Below are 16,170 nucleotides of genomic sequence, written 5' to 3'. Positions count from 1 at the left end.
ATCATTTATATTCTCTGAAAAATGGCCAAGAAATCATAAATTCTGCCAGGGTATGTAAACTTATGAGCACAAATGTATGTATGTATATATATATATATATATATATATATATATATATATATATATATATATATATATATATATATATATATATATATATATATATATACACACACACAAAAATAAATACAAGGTTTATTATAATGCTCAAAAGAAGATTAAATGAAATTAAACCAAGAACACCGGAAAAAAAAAGAAAATACATCACAAGAAAGGCCAAATAATTGCTAAAAACAATTAAGCGATGTGCAGTGGCCAGTACTAGGAGTAGTATAGAGGTGGAGGGGGTAGCAGAGAACTGTTATGTGTAGTGGTTAGTATTAAATGTTATAAGGAGGCGTGACGTCTAGTGGGCAGTATTAGGAGTAGTAGGTTTGTAGTAGAGAAGTGTGATGTATAGTAATAGGGGTAGTAGAGAGGTGTGAGGTGTACTAGGTTGTACTAGTTGTGGAGAAGAACGATGTGTAGTGAGTAAGTTGGTGTGGAATGGGTAATGTTAGGAGTAGTAGATTTATAGCAGATAAGTGTGAAGTGCAGTGGGCAGTATAAGGAGTAGTAGGTTTGTAGTAAAGGAGTGTGAGGTGTAGTACTAGGTATAGTAGAGAAGTGTGATTTGTACTAGGTGTAGTAAGCTAGAATGAAGTGTAGTGGGTAGGTTAGAAGTAGGGAGGTGTGATGTTATGGGTATTAGGAGTTAATAGGTAGAGTAGTGTGATGTGTAGTGGGCAGTATTAGGAGTAGTAGGTTAGTAGTAGAGAAATGTGATCTGTAGTATTAGAGGCAGTAGAGAAGTGTAAGGTGCACTGGGTCATACTAGGTGTAGTAAGCTAGTATGATGTGTAGTGGATAGGTTAGTAGTAGAGAAGTGTGAGGTATTAGCAGTAATATTAGGAGTAGTAGGTTATTAGTAGAGAATGTGAGGTGCAGTTGGCAGTATCAGAAGTACTAGAAAAGCGTGATGCATTCTGGGACAGATTAGGAGTAGTGGGTTAGAAGCAGAGAAGTGTGAGTTGTAGTAGGCAGTGTTATATGTAAAGGAGTTTGATACTGAGTGGGTAGTATTAGGAGTAGTAGAAAACTGTGATGTGTAGTGGGCAGTATTAGGAGTAGTATAGCGGTGGAGAAGGTAGTAGAGAAGTGTGATGTGTTTACTAGGTGTAGTAAGCTAGTATGATGTGTAGTGGGTAGGTTAGTAGTAGAGGAGTGTGATGTGTAGTGGGTAGTATTAGGTAAGTAGTAGAGAAGTGTGGTGGGTAGTATTAGTTACGGTAAGTAGTGGGACTGTGGTGGGTAGTATTAGGTAAATAGTAGAGGAGTGTGGTGAGTAGTATTAGTTAAGTAGTAGGAGTGTGGTGGGTAGTATTAGGTAAATAGTAGAGGAGTGTGGTGGATAGTATTAGGTAAGTAGTAGAGGAGTGTGGTGGGTAGTATAAGGTAAGTAGTAGAGGAGTGTGGTGGGCAGTATTAGGTAAGTAGTAGAGGAGTGTGGTGGGCAGTATTAGGTAAGTAGTAGAGGAGTGTGGTGGGTAGTATAAGGTAAGTAGTAGAGGAGTGTGGTGGGTAGTATTAGGTAAGTAGAAGGAGTGTGGTGGGTATTAGGTAAGTAGAAGAGGAGTGTGGTGGGTAGTATTAGGTAAGTAGTAGAGGAGTGTGGTGGGTAGTATAAGGTAAGTAGTAGAGGAGTGTGGTGGGCAGTATTAGGTAAGTAGTAGAGGAGTGTGGTGGGCAGTATTAGGTAAGTAGTAGAGGAGTGTGGTGGGTAGTATAAGGTAAGTAGTAGAGGAGTGTGGTGGGTAGTATTAGGTAAGTAGAAGGAGTGTGGTGGGTATTAGGTAAGTAGAAGAGGAGTGTGGTGGGTAGTATTAGGTAAGTAGTAGAGGAGAGTGGTGGGTAGTATTAGGTAAGTAGTAGGAGTGTGGTGGGCAGTATTAGGTAAGTAGTAGAGGAGTGTGCTGGGTAGTATTAGGTAAGTAGAAGAGGAGTGTGGTGGGTAGTATTAGGTGAGTAGTAGAGGAGAGTCATTTTTCCCTGATGAAGTCACGTGGGCGTGACGCTACGCATCGGGACTGAGTGATATACACACCGGAAGTGACGCAGGATTACAAGCTCGCCGCTCATGGAGTATGTTTGATTTTTGTGAGTGAGTAAACTAGCCATGTTTTTAACCAAATAAAAACTCGGTTAAGCAGCACTAAACCATCTAGAACCTCTTTTTTTTTATTTACCAACACGGAGGATATCGGGAGGAACCCCCTCTGAGGACGCACCATTTAGAGTCTTCCCAGTTGGACCAACCAGAGGAGGGGCCCTGGAGACAATCAGCCTGTCCCCTTACAGTAGTGAGGTGAGAGGTCAGAGAACACTTCAGTGTCACCACAATGGAATGGAGGGACTCACTACTCCGCATGGTCAAGGGGCTCACTACTCCGCATGGTCAAGGGGCTCACTACTCCGCATGGTCAAGGGGCTCACTACTCCGCATGGTCAAGGGGCTCACTACTCCGCATGGTCAAGGGACTCACTACTCCGCATGGTCAAGGGGCTCACTACTCCGCATGGTCAAGGGACTCACTACTCCGCATGGTCAAGGGACTCACTACTCCGCATGGTCAAGGGGCTCACTACTCCGCATGGTCAAGGGGCTCACTACTCCGCATGGTCAAGGGGCTCACCAGTCCGCATGGTCAAGGGGCTCACTACTCCGCATGGTCAAGGGACTCACTACTCCGCATGGTCAAGGGGCTCACTACTCCGCATGGTCAAGGGGCTCACTACTCCGCATGGTCAAGGGGCTCACCAGTCCGCATGGTCAAGGGGCTCACTACTCCGCATGGTCAAGGGACTCACTACTCCGCATGGTCAAGGGGCTCACCAGTCCGCATGGTCAAGGGACTCACTACTCCGCATGGTCAAGGGGCTCACCAGTCCGCATGGTCAAGGGGCTCACTACTCCGCATGGTCAAGGGACTCACTACTCCGCATGGTCAAGGGGCTCACTACTCCGCATGGTCAAGGGGCTCACTACTCCGCATGGTCAAGGGACTCACTACTCCGCATGGTCAAGGGACTCACTACTCCGCATGGTCAAGGGACTCACTACTCCGCATGGTCAAGGGGCTCACTACTCCGCATGGTCAAGGGGCTCACCAGTCCGCATGGTCAAGGGGCTCACTACTCCGCATGGTCAAGGGACTCACCACTCATCTTTGTATTATCACTTTCTATAAGGAATCACATCCTCAGTTTGTTCTGTTTTTTAGCTTTCATTGATATGTATTGATTGGCACTTTATTATCACATCATCATTCACATTTATCCATCATTTAGTATTTCATTCCCTGATTTCTGTTCTTTGGGATTTTTCAATTTATTATCTTCATTTTACCTCTTCACATTCTTCTATTCACCTGAGTTCTGTGTTATGTGTTTGAGGATCGCACTTCTGCCCATTCACTCACACTATGTGATGTACATATTACTGTACTAGTATGAGGTTAGTAGTAGTAGTAGGTGGTAGGGTGTAGTAGGTGGTATGGGATTAGTAGTAGAGGAGAGTGATGTGCAGTGGGTAGTACTACTGGTAGTAGTAGGGTGCAGTGGGTAGTAGTAGGGTTGCACACACACAGGATATAACACGTATCTCTGTACAGAGTTGTAGGACGGAGTGGTTGTCAGTCTCACTATCCCAGCACTGGGGGGGATGTGGGGTGGGAGGGGTAGAGGTCAGCAGTAAAGGGGTTAGCACGGAGCTCCTGGTGTCACCTGACAGGAGTAGTAGGGTGCAGTGGGTAGTACTGGTAGTAGTAGGGTGCAGTCTGTAGTGCATGGATGCTCAACCTGTGGCCCTCCAGCTGTTGCAAATCTACAAGTCCCATCCTCCCTCAGCCTGTGGGAGTCGTACTTGTAACAGTCAGCCTTGCAATGCCTCATGGGACTTTTTGTTCTGCAACAGCTGGAGGGGCCGCCAGTTTGAGACCCCATGCGTGTAGTGAGTAGTAGTAGTAGGGTGCAGTGGGTAGTAGTAGGGTGCAGTGGGTAGTAGTAGTTGGGTAGTAGTAAGGTGTAGTGGGTAGTAGTAGGGTGTAGTGGGTAGTAGTAAGATGCAGTGGGTAGTAGTAAGGTGCAGTGGGTAGTAGTAGGGTGTAGCGAGTAGTAGTAATAGGGTGCAGTGGGTAGTAGTAGTAGGGTGCAGTGGGTAGTAGTAGTAGGGTAAAGTGGGTAGTAGTAGTAGGGTAAAGTGGGTAGTAGTAGTAGGGTGTAGTGGGTAGTAGTAAGATGCAGTGGGTAGTAGTAAGGTGCAGTGGGTAGTAGTAAGATGCAGTGGGTAGTAGTAAGATGCAGTGGGTAGTAGTAAGGTGCAGTGGGTAGTAGTAGGGTGTAGCGAGTAGTAGTAGTAGGGTGCAGTGGGTAGTAGTAGTAGGGTGCAGTGGGTAGTAGTAGGGTGCAGTGGGTAGTAGTAGTAGGGTGCAGTGGGTAGTAGTAGTAGGGTGCAGTGGGTAGTAGTAGTAGGGTGTAGCGAGTAGTAGTAATAGGGTGCAGTGGGTAGTAGTAGTAGGGTGTAGTGGGTAGTAGTAGTAGGGTGCAGTGGGTAGTAGTAGGGTGCAGTGGGTAGTAGTAGGGTGCAGTGGGTAGTAGTAGTAGGGTGCAGTGGGTAGTAGTAGTAGGGTGCAGTGGGTAGTAGTAGGGTGCAGTGGGTAGTAGTAGTAGGGTGCAGTGGGTAGTAGTAGGGTGCAGTGGGTAGTAGTAGGGTGCAGTGGGTAGTAGTAGTAGGGTGCAGTGGGTAGTAGTAGGGTGCAGTGGGTAGTAGTAGTAGGGTGCAGTGGGTAGTAGTAGGGTGCAGTGGGTAGTAGTAGGGTGCAGTGGGTAGTAGTAGGGTGTAGCGAGTAGTAGTAGTAGGGTGCAGTGGGTAGTAGTAGGGTGCAGTGGGTAGTAGTAGTAGGGTGTAGCGAGTAGTAGTAATAGGGTGCAGTGGGTAGTAGTAGTAGGGTGCAGTGGGTAGTAGTAGGGTGCAGTGGGTAGTAGTAGGGTGCAGTGGGTAGTAGTAGGGTGCAGTGGGTAGTAGTAGTAGGGTGCAGTGGGTAGTAGTAGTAGGGTGTAGCGAGTAGTAGTAGTAGTAGGGTGCAGTAGGTAGTAGAGGATATAACACGTATCTCTGTAGAGAGTTGTAGGACGGAGTGATTGTCAGTCTCACTATCCCAGCACTGTGGGGAGGGGGGGAGGGGTAGGGGTCAGCAGTGAAGGGGTTAGCAGCACGGAGCTCCTGGTGTCACCTGACAGGAGGAGGGGGAGGGGGAGATACAGATAAGGGAACACATTGTAAATAAACACCCCCCTCCCCCATACACTGTGTGTTGGTGTCTTCCTATGACCGGGGTATTCTCTCCGTGTAATCTGATCTCCCCGGATCTCTCGCTGTCTCTCCGCTCACCGTCCGGTTTCGTTTCTCGTTCTGTTTAGTCGCGCCAGCCGGGTCCTCCAGTCCTCCCGCCGCGCCGAGATGACGTCATTCACAGCCCGCCGGGGTCCTTCCGTCGCGCCGGTGACATCACACGGGCTGTCCTGTCCGCTGCCTGATGCTACAGAGACCAGAGAGAGTGCGGGGGAGAGGGCGCTGGGGGATTGTCTCCATTCCTGTCCGGGACAAGGAGGAGGACTCTATCATCCCGGGACTACTCAGTGAGCAGGTGGGGGGGTCAGCTACTTACTATACTACCCACTGCACATCACACTTCTCTATTACTAACTTACTACTACCTATACTACCCACTGCACATCCCATACTACCCACTACACCCTACCACTACCAGTACTACCCACTGCACATCACACTTCTCTACTACTAGCACTACCCACCGTACATCATTCTTCTCTACTACTAACTTACTACTCCCTATACTACCCCCTGCACATCATACTTCTACTAACCTTCTACTACCAGTCCTACCCACTGCACATCACACTAACCTACTAGTACTACCCACTGTACATCATTCTTCTTTACTACTAGCTTACTACTACCTCTGCACATCACACTTCTCTACTACTAACCTACTACTACCAGTCCTACCCACTGCTCATCACACCTCTCTACTAACCTACTACTACTACTACCCACTGCACTTCCCATACTACCCACTACCAGTACTACCTACTGCACTTCACACTTCCCTACTAATAATCTACTACAACCAGTACTACCCACTGTACATCACACTTCTCTGCTACTAACCTACTACAACCTGCACATCCCATACTACCCACTACACCCTACTACTACCAGTACTACCCACCGCACATCATTCTTCTCTACTAACTTACCAGTACTACCCACCGCACATCATTCTTCTCTGCTACTAACTTACTACTACCCACTGCTCATCACACTTCTCTACTATTAATCTACTAGCACTACCCACTGTACATCATTCTTCTCTACTACTAACTTACTACTCCCTATACTACCCCCTGCACATCATACTTCTACTAACCTTCTACTACCAGTCCTACCCACTGCACATCACACTAACCTACTAGTACTACCCACTGTACATCATTCTTCTTTACTACTAGCTTACTACTACCTCTGCACATCACACTTCTCTACTACTAACCTACTACTACCAGTCCTACCCTCTGCACATCACACTTCTCTACTACTAACCTACTACTACCAGTCCTACCCACTGCTCATCACACTTCTCTACTACTAACCTACTAGTACTACCCACTGTACATCATTCTTCTCTACTACTAACTTACTACTCCCTATACTAACCACTGCACATTACACTTCTCTACTACTAACCAGTACTACCCACTGCACATCACACTTCTCTACTACTAATTTACTACTACCTATTCTACCCACTGCACATCACACTTCTACTAACCTACTACTACCAGTCCTACCCACTGCACATCACACTTCTCTACTACTAACCTACTACAACCTGCACATCCCATATTACCCACTACACCCTACTACTACCAGTACTACCCACCGCACATCATTCTTCTCTACTACTAACTTACTACTCCCTATACTACCCCCTGCACATCATACTTCTACTACCAGTCCTACCCTCTGCACATCACACTTCTCTACTAATAACTTACTACAACCAGAACACAAGAAAAGGGAGGTTGGGACTTTAGATGAGGCCATTGACTAGTGGAGGTTGTAAAAACATTTCATTGGCACAGATGATGTATAAATACATCACAATTATGAGCAGACAAGTAAAAACTGTTCCTTTCATTTATACCCCTTTCACACTGAGGTGCGTTGCAGGTGCTACAGCGTTAAAAATAGCGCCCGCAGAGCGCCCTGAAACAGCCGCTCCAATGTGAAAACCCCGAGAGCCTTCACACTGGAGTGCTGCGCTGGCGGGGCGTCAGAAAAAGTCCTGCCAGCAGCTTCTTTGGAGTGGTGAACTCACTAAAGCGCCTCTGCCCATTGAAATCAATGGGCAGCGCTGCTGTAACAGCGCTTTGCGGGCAGTTTTAACCCTTTTTCAGCCACTAGCGGGGGTTAAAAGCGTCCCGCTAGCGGCAGAATAGCGCAGCAAAGACAACGGTACAGCCGTTTCACCGCCGGGGGCGGCTCAGTGTGAAAGGGGGATATATATATATATATATATATATATATACACATACACACACACATACATGTCATCTGAGCGGCACATTGTAATGTTATAAAAGATATGTATACATTGTAAACATCATTGGTTGTAGATAGTGGGTCTAGATAGATTCCTATTGGCAGGCATATGACTTGACTGCATCCTAAATTTCCGACGCGTTTTGTGTATGATACACTTCCTCAGGGGGCGGATGCTCAAAAGTATCTACAAAATATAGAATATAATTTTAGTCTAATACAGCACTAGGAGTAACAGGAACGGGCAAGGTTGTCAATCCTGGTTACTTACATGAGATAAAGTACATTGGTGTAAGGTGAGTATGGAGCCAGGGCCAGAAAGATTTGTCTCTCCCGGAAGCTGAAGAAGTGTGCCATTAACGAAACGCGTCGGTAATTTAGAAAGCAATCATATGTCTGCCAATAGGGATCTAGACCCACTATCTACAACCAATGATGTTTACAATGTATACATATCTTTTATAACATTACAATGTGTCGCTCAGATGACATGTCTGTATATACTTATATTTACTCATCAATTCATTTTATATCCTATACCGTGAGGCCAATATGTATTCCATCGTGATATTTTTTTGATGTCCATGTCCTGAATGTATGTGTGAGTATAAATTAAAGGAACAGTTTTTACTTGTCTGTTCATAATTGTAATTTATTTATACATTAATTTCCAAAACGTCTTTCAGGACAGCACCCGAGAGATCATGGCTCCTCCTCCCACAGGAAACACCTCATCAATTAAGTCTTTAAATTGGAATCCTCCACGTTGCCTCATCAGTTTTTTGTGTTTCCTCCAGCTGGAGGAACACCTCTGGTGGGAGCCATGATCTCTCAGGTTTATCCTGGGAGACACAGGTTCTCACCTGTTAAGTTTTTTTTTTTTTTTAGGCTAGGAGAGTGAGCCTCCCACTTGCCTCTTACATGGACGGTCCCGTGGGCTCCCTCTCCCTCTTCCGTGCTCAGGGAGAGCCTGTACGTCCGGGGGTGCTGCCTCCAAAATTTTTTGCCTGACGGGCGGCCGTCCTATGTTCCCTTCTACATGAGGGATGAGCGGTGGCGGCCGCCATCTTGCTGGTGGCAGAAGAGCGCTTCAGCCACGTCCTGTAAGGGAGGAGGCAGCACTTCCGGGTCGGCGCGTGCGTCATTTCCGGCGCAAAGCGCAGTGGGAGAGGGCAGGGTCACCTGGCGCCTTTATTTCCGGTTCCAGGTCAGCGCAGCGGCGTTTTCGAATCTGGAACCGGTCATTTTCACCACGCACCGCAGACAGCTATGGATAGCGATGCAGCGGATAAGGGGGCAAGCCAAGGCGCCAGCAAGGCTAAGGTAAGGGACTGTGTCCTCTATTACTCTGGGCCGTTTTCTCCTGTGGGGGGGTTACTCACCCTTTCCCCCCCCTTCCCCCACCACCCACCCTTCCCCACCCCCTCTGCAGAAGGTATGTTGTAGTGGCTAGATTTAGTATATTTGCCCTACTACAGGGGATTAGGTGGTGGTGGCTTGCTGGGCACATGGAAAATGAGATGTTTCTTCCTTAGTGCACCTGGGTGTATTATTTGCGCTGTATTACAGCCTTTTAAGCGTGGTTCCATGTCTCTTTTCTGTTTGTCCAGGCCAAAGGTTCTGCCCAACCAGTCAAGAAAAGGTGCCCTGTCTGCAAAGAAAAATTAAGCGATGCTTGGACCAAAACGCTTTGTGCAGAGTGCATTACAAGTTTGGTCAGAGAGGAGACTCCATCCGTATGTGGCGACTTGGTGTCAACAATAAAGGATGAGCTCCGGGCCACCTTTCAAGCTTTTAGGTCAAACCTAAGAGAGGAGCCAGGTCCCTCTAGGGATCCTCTGGTTCCGCAGCCATCTTCAGAACCCCAGAGTGGTTCTCAAATAATTTTTGGGGGTCCGATATCCCAGGACGCTTCTCAAGAGTCCGTTTCCCTCGCTCCAGATGATACAGATTCTGAGGAGGAGGAAAATGAATCAGATACCGCTTCTAAATACAAATTGTCACTAGAAGAGGTGGGAGGACTCCTGAAGGTAATCTATGCCACTTTGGGGATAGAAGAGGAAAAGAAGGAACTCTCCCTGCATGACCGCATGTATGCTGGTTTAGGAGATTCAAAAGGCCGTTCTTTTCCAGTCCATTCAATTATCACTGATATGATTAAAAAAGAGTGGCTGGAACCTGAGAAAAAGCCTTTCTTTTCCCGGGCTCACAAGAAAAGATTTCCATTTGATGAGAATCCAGATTCTATATGGAATAAGGTTCCAAAATTGGACTCTGCCTTTTCTCAGGTCTCTAAGTCTACGGACCTCGCCTTTGAGGATATGGGCACTCTGAAGGAGCCCATGGACAAAAGGATGGACCTGCTTCTTAAAAGAACCTGGCAATCAGTAATGCACAATCTGAAACCAGCAATGGCAACAACCTGTGTTGCAAGGAACTTAGATCACTGGGTTAACCAGTTGAAAGCCCATGTAATAGCAGATTCCTCAAAACAGGAGATTCTAGACTCTTTTTCAACCCTGTCTGCAGCAATTTCATATATTGCGGATGCGTCTGCGGAATCTATCCGCATGTCAGCAAGGTCAGCAGCTTTAACAAATTCTGCCAGAAGCAGATAAGAAAAGGTCGTTTCCGGTTAAGAAGAAACAGGTGCAAACCCATAAGCGTTTCTTTCAGCCCCAAAAAGGTCAGCAGGAAGGAAAAACGCAGGGCAAGAGGAAGTCATGGTCTTCTCAGAAGCCCAAAGGTAGGGGTGGAGTGCTCTTCAATCCTCCTGCGGCCTCCGCAAAATCACAATGACTCCGTCAAGGTCGGGGGAAGACTCCAGGAGTTTCTTCCTCAGTGGAGAGCCATTTCCTCAAATCAATTCGTTGTAAATATGCTCTCCCAGGGGTATGTGATAGAATTTACGGAAGAACTTCCAAGAAGATTCCTGGTGACAAACGTCCCAAGGGATGCAGTCAAGGCTCTCGCCATGAAGTCCCTAATTCAGGAGCTGAAAAATCAGAGAGTCATTGTTCCGGTCCCAGCGGTGGAGTTCTTCCAGGGGTTCTACTCACATGTCTTTCTGGTTCAAAAACCTTCAGGAAAGTTCCGTCTTATCCTGAATCTCAAAGTGCTGAACAAATCGGTAGAATACAGAAGGTTTCGGATGGATTCAATATTTTCAGTAAGAAACCTCCTGTATCAAGGGTGCTATATGGCATCAATAGATTTACAAGATGCCTACCTCCACATTCCTATTGCCGCCAGGTCACAGAAATATCTGAGGTTAGCACTGAAAGAAGGGAAGAAGGTGGTACATCTACAATTCAGAGCACTCCCGTTTGGTCTGTCATCATCCCCAAGGGTCTTCACGAAAATAATGGCCGAAGCTCTGGCGCCTCTGCGTCTAGAGGGGATCTCAGTTATTCCTTATCTGGACGACCTGCTGTTTTTTGCACAGACCAGAGAAGGTCTTCAAGAAAACTTGCTCAGAGCCCGTGTTCATCTAGAATCCATAGGGTGGATTTTAAACCTTCAAAAATCAAATCTGATTCCCTCACAGGAAGTGTTATTCCTGGGTTTCCGTATCAACTCTTTAGAGCAAAAAGTTTTTCTTCCAGAGGAAAAGCAGAAAAAGTTGGTACAAGTGGTGTCATTGCTACAGTCCAATCAAGTTCTGTCCATCAGGAAGGTTATGTCAGCATTGGGAACCCTGACCTCTTCCATTCTGGCCATCCAGTGGGCAAAGCTCCATTTCAGACCTCTGCAAAGTTTCCTGTTAAAAACCTGGAGTCACCAGCAGGATTCACTAGATTCATTAGTGAAGATCCCTACTTCAGTAAAAAGAAGTCTGTGGTGGTGGAAGAACCAGACAAGGTACTCAGAGGGGCTGTTATGGTCCTTTCCAACTCAGGTGAGGTTGACAACAGATGCCAGTTCCTGGGGTTGGGGGGCTCATATGAGCGGCCGGTGGGCCCAGGGCTCGTGGGACACAAGAGATGCGCTGAGGTCCTCAAATTGGAGGGAACTAAAAGCTATAGAAATGGCCTTACTGACCTTTGCGGAAGAAGTCCAGGGGCAACATACTCAGATCCTGTCAGACAACGCCACGGCGGTGGCTTACATAAACAGACAGGGGGGAACCAGAAGCAAAGTTCTGCAGAGCTTGGCAAAAGGCATTCTGAGTTGGGCAGAGCTCCATACTCTATCCTTGTCCGCGGTCCATTTAAAAGGGACCCTAAACAGAGTAGCGGACTTCCTAAGCAGGAACCAGATTTTAGAGGCAGAGTGGCAATTGAATCCAGAAGTCTTCCAGTTAATAGTGCAGAAATGGGGGCGCCCAAGAGTGGATCTCTTCGCCACCCAGGAAAACTCGCAAATGTTTCGCTTCTTCTCCCTGAACAGGAACGAGGCATCACTGGGAGTGGATGCTCTGGCACAAGATTGGAAGTTTCACCTCTGTTACGCATTCCCCCCGTTTCAGCTTATCCCTCGGGTCATAGCAAAAATCAGGAAGGAGGAGACAACAGTGATCCTCATCACTCCTTTCTGGCCAAAAAGGCCTTGGTTTTCATCCCTTCTTCAGATGCAACAAGAACCTTACTGGCACCTTCCGTCAAGAAAAGACCTTCTGTTACAAGGTCCTCTGCTTCACCAGGAAGTAGCAAAACTAAAGCTCACGGCCTGGCTACTGAGGAGCAGCTCCTGAAGAGGAAAGGTTTCTCGGATAGGTTGGTAGCTACCCTCCTATCCAGTAGAAAGAAGGTTACAAGCGCAATCTATTCCAAAGTCTGGAAAATCTTCAACTCCTGGTGCACAGCATCTGACAGATCTCCAAAACAAATTTCTTCTGTGCTTGAGTTTCTGCAAGAAGGGGCGGACAAGGGCTTAGCGGTCAGCACCCTCAAGGTTCAAGTTGCTGCGCTGGGGGTATTCCTGGAAAAATCCATTTCATCAGAACCCCTAGTAATAAGATTCTTCAAAGCTCTTACCCGGTCTAGACCAGTGGTAATCAAAAGCTGTCCAGCATGGGACTTATCGGTTGTTCTACAGGCCCTGACCAAGGAACCTTTTGAACCCATTAATTTAGCCTCCCTGAAATTGATTACTTTGAAAACAGTGTTTTTAGTGGCTGTTACAACAGCTCGAAGAGTCAGTGAGCTGCAAGCCTTATCAATCAGGGAGCCTTTCTTTTCCATTTTTTCAGACCGAATTGTTCTGAAGACGGATCCTAATTTTTTGCCGAAGGTCGCTTCGATCCAGAATCGAACTCAGGAAATAATACTTCCTACCTTTTGTTCTAATCCATCGGGTAAGAAGGAAGAAGAATTCCATACCCTGGATGTTAAAAGAGCAGTCTTGAGTTACTTGGAAAACACTAAAGACTTTAGATGTTCAGATGCTCTGTTTGTTTTATTTTCCGGTAATAAAAAAGGAAGACAAGCTTCTAGAGGAACCATTGCCAGATGTTTGAGAATGGCTATCTCAGAAGCCTATTCCCTTACAGGTCAAGAGAGTCCATTAAATGTCCGGGCTCATTCTACAAGAGCTTCGGCGGTGAGTTGGGCAGAAAAAGCTGGCGCCACCCCCGAACAAATCTGTAAGGCAGCTACTTGGACAAGTCTGACAACCTTTGCCCGTCATTATAGGTTAGATCTCATGACGGCTGGGGACCAGGCTTTTGGAAGGAAAGTCTTACAGGCTGTTGTCCCACCCTAAATGGAGTAAGTCTCGATTATCCTCTCGGGTGCTGTCCTGAAAGACGTTTTGGAAAATTGCAAGTTAGACTTACCGGTAACTTGTTTTCCAATAGGCTTTCAGGACAGCAGTAACCCGCCCTTTGTTTATGCTAATGCTGTAATACTATGATATAACTGTAGCTTATGTGTTGCAGCTGGGGCTGGAGTTCTCTACAAACAACTGATGAGGCAACGTGGAGGATTCCAATTTAAAGACTTAATTGATGAGGTGTTTCCTGTGGGAGGAGGAGCCATGATCTCTCGGGTGCTGTCCTGAAAGCCTATTGGAAAACAAGTTACCGGTAAGTCTAACTTGCAATTTTTTACAACCTCCACTAGTCAATGGCCTCATCTAAAGTCCCAACCTCCCTTTTCTTGTGTATCTGAACCCGGGATGGAGGAACATTTCTATGTGCATCATTTAAAGTCCCAAAATCCCCCCTCCCCATATTTTCATACTACAGCCAGTACTACACACTGCACATCACCCTTCTCTACTACTAACCTACCACCACCTATACTACCCACTGCACATCCCATACTACCCACTACACCATACTACCTCTACTACCAGTGCTACCCACTGCACATCACACTAATCTACTACTAACCTACTAGTACACCCTGCCACATTCTTCTCTACTACTAACCTACTACTACCCACGGAACATCATACTTCTCTACTAATAACTCACTACTACCTATCCTACCCACCGTACATCATTCTTCTCTACTACTAACTTAATACTACCTATACTACCCACTGCACATCACAGTTCTCTACTACTAACCTACTATTACTACCCAACGCACATCATTCTTCTCTACTACTAACTTACTACTACTTATACTACCCACTGCACATCACATTTCTCTACTACTAATTTACTACTACCAGTCCTACCCCCGCACATCATACTTCTACTAACCTACTACTACCAGTCCTACCCCCGCACATCATACTTCTACTAACCTACTACTACCAGTACTACCCACCGCACATCACACTTCTCTACTACTAACCTACTACTATCAGTACTACCCACTGCACATCACACTTCTCTACTACTAACCTACTAGTACTACCCACCGTACATCATTCTTCTTTACTACTACCTATACTACCCACTGTACATCGCACTTCTCTATTAATAACTCACTACTACCTATACCGCATCTCACCTTCCCCACCTCCCACACCTTACTACTACTACTACTACTACTACTACTACTACTGCTCCTCACCTTCCCTATCTCGTCTCGCCTTCCCTACCTCCCATACCCTACTACTACTAGTACGTCTCACCTTGCCCACCTTCCATACCTTACTACTACTTCTCATCTTCCCACTACTCCTCTACCATCCCTCACCCCTTCGCTTCCTTCCACTCCTTACCTACCGCCCTTCCATCATCTTGTACGTCTCCTCTACGATTCCCCACTGCCCTTCTCCACCTTTCTTTTATATGTACCATCAGTCACTATTCTAAATCTGTTACTTAGTAGATGAATCCTGCAATGGTTGGAGGTAGGTGATCCCGAGTACAGCCCTGAGTTCCAAACTGATCTGTGAGGAGGCGGAGTCACTGAGCCCACCAATCACAATCTCATATGGGAGAACCGGACTACATCCCAGTCTGTGCTCAGAGCTGTGATCACCTGTCTGATACTTTGTATCTCCATCAGAAATGGATCTCTTTGTATCTCCATCAGAAATGGATCTCTTTGTATCTTCAGTAGAAATGGATCTCTTTGTATCTCCATCAGAAATGGATCTCTTTGTATCCTCCAGAGGAGGAAAGGTAACATATCGGTAATAAATCTCATTGGTTTTCTTTTTATTAAAGACTCCAAATCCAATCGTCTGTCTGTGTGTATTCTCCTTCTGTTAGTAGATAAGTGTTGATCCTGCCAGTAGCTCCAGACTTCCTCATTTCCGGTGACAACGTTCCGCCTGGTAGATCCTCCCTCTGCAGCGTTGCCGCTCGCCCGTGCGTTCTCCCATCTTGTCTCCGGATCAGCCGTGAATTGCACACAGCGATAGGTCCCCTCCCCAGTATATAGATATACAGGGATCTATAGGTGCCCCTCCCAGTACATAGATATATGGATCTATAGGTCCCCTTCCCAGTAATATAGATATAGGGATCTATAGGCCCCCATCATGATATATAGGGATCTATAGGCCCCCAGTATAGAGATATATATGGATCTATAGGATATGACGGGGTGGACAGAACTGCAGAGGTCCTATAGATCACCACAAGCTGGAGACGGACCACGAGTGGAGCCACCAAGGGACACCATCCAAAGCTATCCTACATGCCTACTACCCCTGTAGGGGTACAGGGAGCTGGTGAGTGGGGACCCATCAGGGGGATCACATGAGTCACCTGTTTTTTGCTGAACACAAGAGTCACTTGAATGCTTCTGGACATTTGGCCATTTTGGAGCTTCACATATAAACTCTTTTGCACTAGTATATTGCTTTTTATTTTTTATTTTTTACCACGGTATTTTATGGTTTTTAATATCAACTTGGGACTTTGCCACATCTGGGATTTGCTGCTTTTTATATATAATCTTTTGTGTGTTATATACATTTTTCTGAGATTATTTTCATGAAAGCCTATAGGTAGTTATATTGATTTATATATACTTGTTTCACTCACCCCCACGTGACAGCTAGGAAGGAAGCGCCAATCACCCCAACTTATTTTGTTT

General features: G+C 46.3%; 1 protein-coding gene and 1 long non-coding RNA gene across 3 annotated transcripts in view; one reads left to right on the top strand and one right to left on the bottom strand.

Annotated features, from left to right (window-relative positions):
* Positions 1-5,644, bottom strand: part of CMTR1 (cap methyltransferase 1) — a 79,231-nt gene extending 73,587 nt beyond the window's left edge. Inside the window, exon 1 of one of the 2 annotated variants that reach the window (XM_073628737.1) lies at positions 5,489-5,644. The gene's annotated coding sequence lies outside the window, so the exon portion shown is untranslated. Of the gene's footprint in view, positions 1-5,403 lie in introns of both variants that reach the window. The other variant, XM_073628738.1, reaches the window with a different exon arrangement.
* On the top strand, positions 5,608-15,311 carry LOC141141058 (uncharacterized). Its single transcript, XR_012244040.1, has 2 exons — positions 5,608-5,744; positions 14,950-15,311. It is a non-coding gene; the product is annotated as an uncharacterized lncRNA (long non-coding RNA).
* Positions 15,312-16,170: the final 859 nt, after the last annotated feature.

Source organism: Aquarana catesbeiana, linkage group LG04 (genome assembly GCF_042186555.1).
Source record: "Aquarana catesbeiana isolate 2022-GZ linkage group LG04, ASM4218655v1, whole genome shotgun sequence".
Classification (NCBI taxonomy): Eukaryota; Metazoa; Chordata; class Amphibia; order Anura; family Ranidae; genus Aquarana; species Aquarana catesbeiana.
The sequence above is the reverse complement of the archived record's forward strand: the minus strand, read 5'-3'. Positions and strand labels throughout refer to the sequence as shown.